The sequence below is a fragment of the Puma concolor genome, chromosome B1, assembly GCF_028749965.1.
Source record: "Puma concolor isolate L17-30 chromosome B1, mPumCon1.1.hap2, whole genome shotgun sequence".
Taxonomy (NCBI): Eukaryota; Metazoa; Chordata; class Mammalia; order Carnivora; family Felidae; genus Puma; species Puma concolor.
In genome coordinates, this window is record NC_141670.1 from 38,407,383 (window position 1) to 38,415,253 (window position 7,871).

The 7,871-nt window shown below is 54.5% G+C and overlaps 1 long non-coding RNA gene across 1 annotated transcript; it reads right to left on the reverse strand.

Moving 5' to 3' along the window:
* Positions 1 to 5,983: 5,983 nt before the first annotated feature.
* On the reverse strand, positions 5,984 to 7,136 carry LOC147581582 (uncharacterized). The gene is made up of 2 exons (XR_015249706.1): positions 7,048 to 7,136; positions 5,984 to 6,066 (listed from the first exon to the last, which is right to left on the reverse strand). It is a non-coding gene; the product is annotated as an uncharacterized LOC147581582 (long non-coding RNA).
* Positions 7,137 to 7,871: the final 735 nt, after the last annotated feature.

Below are 7,871 nucleotides of genomic sequence, written 5' to 3' on the forward strand. Positions count from 1 at the left end.
GCACTTAATTTGTAGACCTCCCATAGGTTTCCAAACAGTTTCACTAAAGGAAACAAGCTATTAGATGAAAGACCGCATCTACTGCATTCAACTACTGGCTTGTTTCACCAACTGAAAAGTGTCAGGAATACTATGAGGGGCTTCCAAGGTAAGTGCCTTATCCTAAACTGTGCAACAGAAGACTCTGGATAAACCACCTTTTAACTACCATCTACTTTCACTCATTCAGAAGTGTTTCCAAACCTATAAAGCGACTATGCGTAACATTCCATTACACAACGCCGTCCACCTGCACTTAGGGGAAACCATCTTTCAACTAACATCTCATTTCACTCATTCTAAAGTGTTTCCAAAACCATACAACCACGATGCATCACGTTCCATACCCTGAATGCTGTCAACCTGCACTTTGGGGAAACCATCTTTCAACTAAAATCTTGTCTCACATGCCAGAAGTGTTGGAATACCTATGTGGGGAACGATGAGAATGGTGCCATATGCCAGCCTAGCTGAAAGAAATCCGTGGAGACACCATCGTTCAACCAACACCATGTTTCACTATGTTAGAAGTGTTTGAAAACCCATGTGGAACCGATGTGGAAAGAGCCATGTACTCAAAACTGTGAAAAGGCACATTGGTGAAGCAATCTTTCAGGATATGTGGGTTTCACTAAGTGAAAAGTGTTTGCAAACCTATCTGGAGCCCACAAGGTAAGTGCCATATCCTCAATTCTGTGAAGAGCACTGTGGGGACACCATTTTTTAACATCTTGACTCATTCGGAAGTGTTTGAAAACCTATGTGGGACTAGGTGGACACTGTCCTATCAACAATGAGTCAAACAACACTTTGGGGAAAACATCTTTCAACTAATATCTGGTTCAACGAACTTGGAAGAGTTTGAAAATCCACGCAGGGACTAGCAGGAAAACACCACACACATCTCTCCGTGAAACAACTCCTGGGAAGAAATCCTTCCAACAACGTGCTGTTTCACCACGTCCCAACTGTGTGCAAACCCAGTGGGGCGAATCCAGAAAGGGCCACGGATTGAAATGCTGTGAAACAACATGGTGCGGAAACCATCTATCAAATGATTTTGCGTTTCACAAAGTTAAAAGTGTTTGAAAAACCCTATGCAGTCCTATGAGGAAAGTGACCTATGCTCGGCTCTCAGCAGCCCCACTGTGGGAACCCATCTATCTCTCCATTAATGAACATGTCGTTTCACTCAGCGAGAAGGGTTTGAAAAACTATGCGGGGCCTAGGTGGAAAAGTGCCATGTACTCAATCCTGTGAGCCAGCACCGTGCTGAAACACTCTTCCCAGGAAGACCGGGTTTCACTATGTGAGCACTGTGTCAAAAGCTACGCAGGCCCCACAAGTGAAGTGCCACATAGTCGATCTGAGAACGAACACTGTGGGGGAACCATCCTTCAACTAACACGTTGTTACGCTCAGTCACACGTGCTGGAACACCTCTGTTGGGGCTAGGCCCCAAGAGCAGGAGGCACATCGGGGACAGCATCACTCAAGGAACATCTTGTTTCACAAGGACACAACTATTGGAAAACCGACGTGGTGCCTAGGCAGAGAGTGCTGGGCCCTCGGTTTGGTGAGCCAACACAATGGCGAAACCGTCCCTCACCCAGGGTCTCGTTTCCCCGCGTTAGAAATTTCGGAAAACTTACGGGTGGGTGGGTGGTGGTGTGGGGGGGAGGGGGAGCATATGAACAAAGTGCCGTACACTCCATGATGTGAAACACCATGGTGGCCAGGCAACGTTTCAACTCGGAGCTTGTTTCACAAAGTGAAAAGTGTCTGGCAGCCTATGCGGGGCCTGCCAGGTAAGTGCCGTGCCCATAACTGTGCCTGAGAACACACTGCAGAAACCAACTTTGGACTAAGATCTCGTGTCACTCATCCCACAGTGTTTCCAAAACTCTATGGCGACTCTGCATCCTGCTCCGTACACTCAACTCTGTCCACCTGTGCTTTGGGGAAACCACCTTTCCACTAACACCTTGCTTCACTCAGTGAGCAGTGTTGGAACACCTCTGCTCTACCCTCGAGAAAGGGCCATACGCTCCGCGCTCTCAAACTACACTTCAGGCTCGTCGTCATCATTCAAGGCCCGTCTTGTTTCCCAAGGACACGCCTGTGTGAAACCCTTCACGGGGCCTGGGCAGACACTGCCACATGCTCGTTTTTGTGAAGCAATGCTAGGCCGCAACCAGCTTTCAACTTGCATCTCATTTCACGAAGTGAGAAAGGCTTGAAACCCTATGGGGGCTTAGGCGGGAAGTGCCATGTAACTCGATTCTGTTGAACTACACGCTGGGCAAAGAGTCATGCAACTGATAGCTTGTTTCGCCAAGGGAGAACTGTCTGGACAGCTCTGCGGGGCCTCCGAGGCAAGTGCCACATCTTCACCTGTGTGAGACAACAGTCTGGAGAAAGCATCTTTGAACTAACAGCTTATTTCCCACAATGAGCAGTGTTCCCCAAAGTCTCCGGAGACAAGGCGTAAAGTTCCCTACGCTCCACTCTGCCTGTCTGCACGTTGGGGAAACCACCTTTCAACTGACATCTGGTCTCACTACACCAGAAGCGTAGGAATACCTATGCGGGGAATGACGGGGAGAGGTGACATGTGCCCCAGCGTGAAAGAATCCTGGGGAGACACCATCGTTCAAGCAACACCATGTTTCGCTATGTCAGAAGTGTCGGGAAACCCCTGCGGGGCCGATGAGGAACCTGCCATGTACTCAAGCCTGTGAACCAGCACTTTGCTGAAGCCGTCGTTCAGGCCCTGCATGGTTTCACTAAGTGAGAACTGTTTGCAAAGCTATGCGGAGCCCACGAGGGAAAAGCCCTATCCTCCACTCTCTGAACAGCTCTGTGCGGGAACACCGTCTTGGAACGAACATCTTTTCTCACTCGGAAAGGTTTGAAAACCTATGCGGGCCTAGGTGGACAGTGTCCTATACTCCACTGTCTCCAACTGCCCTTGGGGAATGCATCTTTCAACTCACACCTGCTGCAACGAACTTGGAAGCACTCGAAACCCCACGTGGGGCCTAGCAGGAAAACGCCACACACCTCCACTCTGTGAAACAGCCTTCCAACAACGTGCTGTTTCACCACGTCCCAACAGTGTGCAAACCCAGTGGGGCAAATGTGGAAAGGGCCACAGATTGAAATGCTGTGAAACAACACGGTGCAGAAACCGTCTTTCGAATGGCATCGCGTTTCCCTGAGTTACAAGTGTTTGAAATGCAGGTGTGGGGACTGGGCGGAAAGTACCCTAGGCTCGGCTCTCAGCAGCCCAATGTGGGACCCACAGATCTCTCCATTAATGAACATGTTTCACTCAGCGAGAATGGTTTGAAAAGCTACGGTGGGGCCTAGGTGGAAAAGGCACTCGGCATGGAACGTGTAAGCCCACCATGTCGTTTCCCAGGTCTGGCTGCAGCTGCCCAAGAGGATTCCTGAGGCCTCCCCGACCAGGGGGCCATTGACTTGTGTGGCCTTGGCAGCCAAAAACTGATGTTGAACGGCACCCTCCCTTGTGCCCTCAACTCAGCCCTTCAGGTAGACCACTCCCTGCTGGGGTTCGGCGCCGGGAGCCTCCTGGGGCCCAGCCCTAACCCTAAACTTACCCCAAACCAGAAGCCTCCACCGAAATCTAAGCCGGCCTCAAACTCTAACTCTCCACTTGAGCTGCTCCGTCGCATGGCCCCTCACTTCAGCCTTCGAGGGATCATGAGACTAGAGTTGCTTCAGCCATACCGATGTCCCTGGAATGAACCCTAACCCTAGCTAAGGCTCTCTCCCCATGGGGACCCAAACCCAAAGTCGACCAACACCACAGGCCTGGGGTCCAGAAGCGGCGCAAGCTCATTCGGAATGTAACCTGGAAGCTCACCACGTCGTTTCCATGGCTGGATGCAGCTGCCCAAGACGATTCCTGAGGCCTCCCCGACCAGGAGCCCATGGACTTGTGTGGCTTTGGCAGCCAAAGACTGGTCCCAACAGATAACCGCCCTTGTGCCCTCAACTCAGGCCTTTGGGGACACCACTGCCCTGGTGTGTTTTCGGCGCCTGGAGCCTCCTAGGACCTAACAATAACCCTAACCCTCCCCTGAACTGGAAGCCTCCACCGAAACCTAAGACGGCCTCGAAACCTAACCCTCCCCTTGAGCCTCCTGTCACAAGGGCCCTCGCTTCAGCACTCGGGGGACATCACAAGACTGGAGTCGCTTCGGCCCTGGCGATATCCCTGGACTGAACCCTAACCCTAGCTAAGGCTCCTTCCCCATGGGGACCCAATCCCAAAGTCTGACAACACCAAATACCTGGGGTCCAGAAGCGGTGCAGACTCAATTGGCATGGAACCTGTAAGGGCAACATGTCATTTCCCAGGCCCGGCTGCAGCTGCCAGAGAGGATTCTGGAGGCCTCCTCGACCAGGGGCCCATCGATGTGTGTGGCCTTGGCAGCCAAAAATTGATCGTGACCGGTAAATTCCCTTGTGCCCTCAAATCAGCCCTTCGAGGAGACCACTGCCCTGCTGTGGGTTCGGCGCCTGGAGCCTCCTGAGACCTAACCCTAACCCTAACCCGCACCGGGACCGTCCACCAAAAGCCTGCCTCGAACACTAACCTGCACGTGAGCGGGCTTGTACCATGGGCCTTCACTTCAGCCCTCGAGGGAGATGATGAGACCAGAGTGGCTTCGGCCCTGGCAACATCCCTGGACCGAACCCTAACCCTAGCTAAGGCTCTCTCCACATGGGGACCCAATTCCAACGTCAGACAACATCACGCACCTGGGTTCCAGAAGCGGTGCACGCTCACTGGGGATGGAACCTGGAAGGTCAACATGTCATTTTCCAGGACCGGCTGCAGCTGCCCGAGAGGTTTCCGGAGGCCTCTTTGACCAGGGGCCCATCGACGTGTGTGGCCTTGGCAGCCAAAGACTGATCGTGACTGGTAATATCCCTTGTGCCCTCAACTCAGCCCTTCAGGGAGACCACTGCCCTGCTGTGGGTTCGGCGCCTGGAGCCTCCTGGATCATAACCCTAACCCTAACCCTAACCCTACACCAAACCAGGACTCTCCACCGAAAGTTAAGCCTGCCTCGAACCCTAACCATGCACTTGAGCGGACTTGTGGCATCGGCCCTCACGTCAGCCCTCGAGGGAGGTCAGGTGACCAGAGTGGCTTCGGCCCTGGCGACATCCCTGGATCGAACACTAACCCTAGCTAAGGCTCTCATCCATGGGGACCCAATTCCATCTTCTGAAAACACCACGAACCTGGGTTCCAGAAGTGGTGCAGGCTCACTCGGGAAGGAACCTGGAAGGTCACCATGTCATTTTCCAGGCCTGGCTGCAGCTGCCCGAGAGGATACCGGACGCCTCTTCGAACAGGGGCCCAACGACGTGTGTGGCCTTGGCAGCCAGAGACTGATCGTGACCGGTAACCTCCCTTATGCCCTCAACTCAGACCTTCATGAAGACCACTGCCCTACTGTGAGTTCGGCGCCTGGAGCCTCCTGAGACACAACCCTAACCCTAACCCTGCACTGAACTGAGACCTCCACCGAAACGTAAGCCTGCCTCGAACCCTAACCCTGCACTTGAGCCGCCTTGTAAAATGGGCCCTCACTTCAGCCCTCGAGGGAGATGATGAGACCTGAGTGGCTTTGGCCCTCGCCACGTCCCTGGACCAAACGCTTACCCTAGCTAAGGCTCTCTCCCCATGGGGACCCAATTCCATCTGCTAACAACACCACACACCTGGGTTCCAGAAGCAGTGCAGGCTCACTCGGGATAGTACCTGGAAGGTCACCATGTCATTTTCCAGGCCCGACTGCAGCTGCCTGAGAGGATTCTGGAGGCCTCCGCGACCAGGAGCCCATCGACGTGTGTCGCCTTGGCAGCCAAAGACTGATCGTGACTGGTAATATCCCTTGTGCCCTCAACTCAGCCCTTCGGGGAGACCACTGCCCTGCTGTGGGTTCGGCGCCTGGATCCTCCTGAGACCTAACCCTATCCCTAACCCTACCGCGAACCGGGACCTCCACCGAAACCTAATCCTGCCTCAAACCCTAACCCTGCACTTGAGCCGCATTGTGGCATGAGCCCTCACTTCAGCCCTCGAGGTAGATTACGAGACTGGAGTTGCTTCGGGCCTGGGGACGTCTCGGGACCACCATAACCCTAGCTAAGGCTTTCTCCCCATGGGGACCCAAATACAACATCTGAAAACATCACGCACCTGGGGTCCAGAAGCGGTGCAGACACACTCGGCATGGAACCTGGAAGCTCACCATGTCATGTCCCAGGCCCGGCTCTAGCTGCGCGAGAGGATTCCAGAGGCCTCCTCAACCAGGGGCCCATTGACGTGTGTGGTCTTAGCAGCCAATACTGATCCTGCCTGGCACTCTCCATAGCGCTCTCAACTCAAACCTTCAGGGAGACCACTATCCTGCTGTGGGTTCAGCGCCTGAAGCCTCCTGGGTCCTAAACTTAACCCTAACACTAACCCTAACCCTAACCCTACCCCGAACTGGGACCCTCCACCGAAAAAGCTAAGCCTGCCTCGAACCCTAACCCTGCACTTGAGCCGCCTTGTAACATGGGACCTCACTTCAGCCCTTGAGGGAGATGATAAGACCGGAGTCGCTTCGGCTCTGGCGACATCCCTAGACCAAACCCTAACCCTAGCTAAGGCTCTCTCCCCATGGGGACCCAATTCCAACGTCTAACAACACCACGCGCCTGGGGTGCAGAAGCGGTACAGGCTGACTCGGCATGGAAACTGGAAGCTCACCATGTCATTTCCCAGGCCCAGCTGCGGCTGCCCCAGAAGATTCCGGAGGCCTCCTCGACCAGGGGCCCATGGACGTATCACATTGGCAGCCAAAGACTGATCCTGACCAGCACCCTCCCTTGTAACCTCAACTCAGCCCTTCAGGGAGACCACTGCCCTGCTGTGGGTTTGGTGCCTGGAGCCTCCTGCATCCTAAACCTAACCCTAACCTACCCCGAACCGGGACCCTCCACCGAAACCTAAGCCTGCCTCGAACCCTAACCCTGCACTTGATCCGCCTAGAGGCATGGGCCCCCACTTCAGCCCTCGAGGGAGGTCACGAGACCAGAGTGGCTTCAGCCCTGGCGGTGTCCCTGGACCAAACCCTAATCCTAGCTAAGGCTTGCTCCCCATGGACCCAATTCCATCTGCTGACAAAACCACACACCTGGGTTCCAGAAGGGTGCAGGCTCACTCAGGATGGAACCTGGAAGGTCACAAGGTCATTTTCCAGGCCTGGCTGCAGCTGCCTGAGAGGAATCCGGAGGCCTCCTCGACCAGGAGCCCATTGACCTGTGTGGCCTTGGCAGCCAAAGACTGATCCTGACCGGTTCCCTCCCTTATGTCCTCAACTGAGCCCTTGGGGGAGACCACTGCCCTGCTGTGGGTTTGGCGCTTGGAGCCTCCTGGGACCTAACCCTAACCCTAAACCTAACCCGGTCTCGTGATCTACCTCGAGGGTTGAAGTGAGAGCCCATGCCACAAGGTGGCTCAAGTGCAGTGTTACGGTTCGAGGCAGGCTTAGGTTTCAGTGGAGGGTCCCAGTTCGGGGTAGGGTTAGGGTTAGCGTTAGGTCCCAGGACACTCCAGGCACCATACCCACAGCAGGGCAGTGGTCTCCCCGAAAAGTTGAGTGCACAAGGGAGGGTGCCGGTCAGGATCAGTCTTTGGCTGCTAAGGCCACACACGTTGATGGGCCCTGGTCGAGGAGGCCTCTAGAATCCTCTTGGGCAGCTGAGGCCAGGCCTTTGAAATGACATGGTGAGCTTCCAAG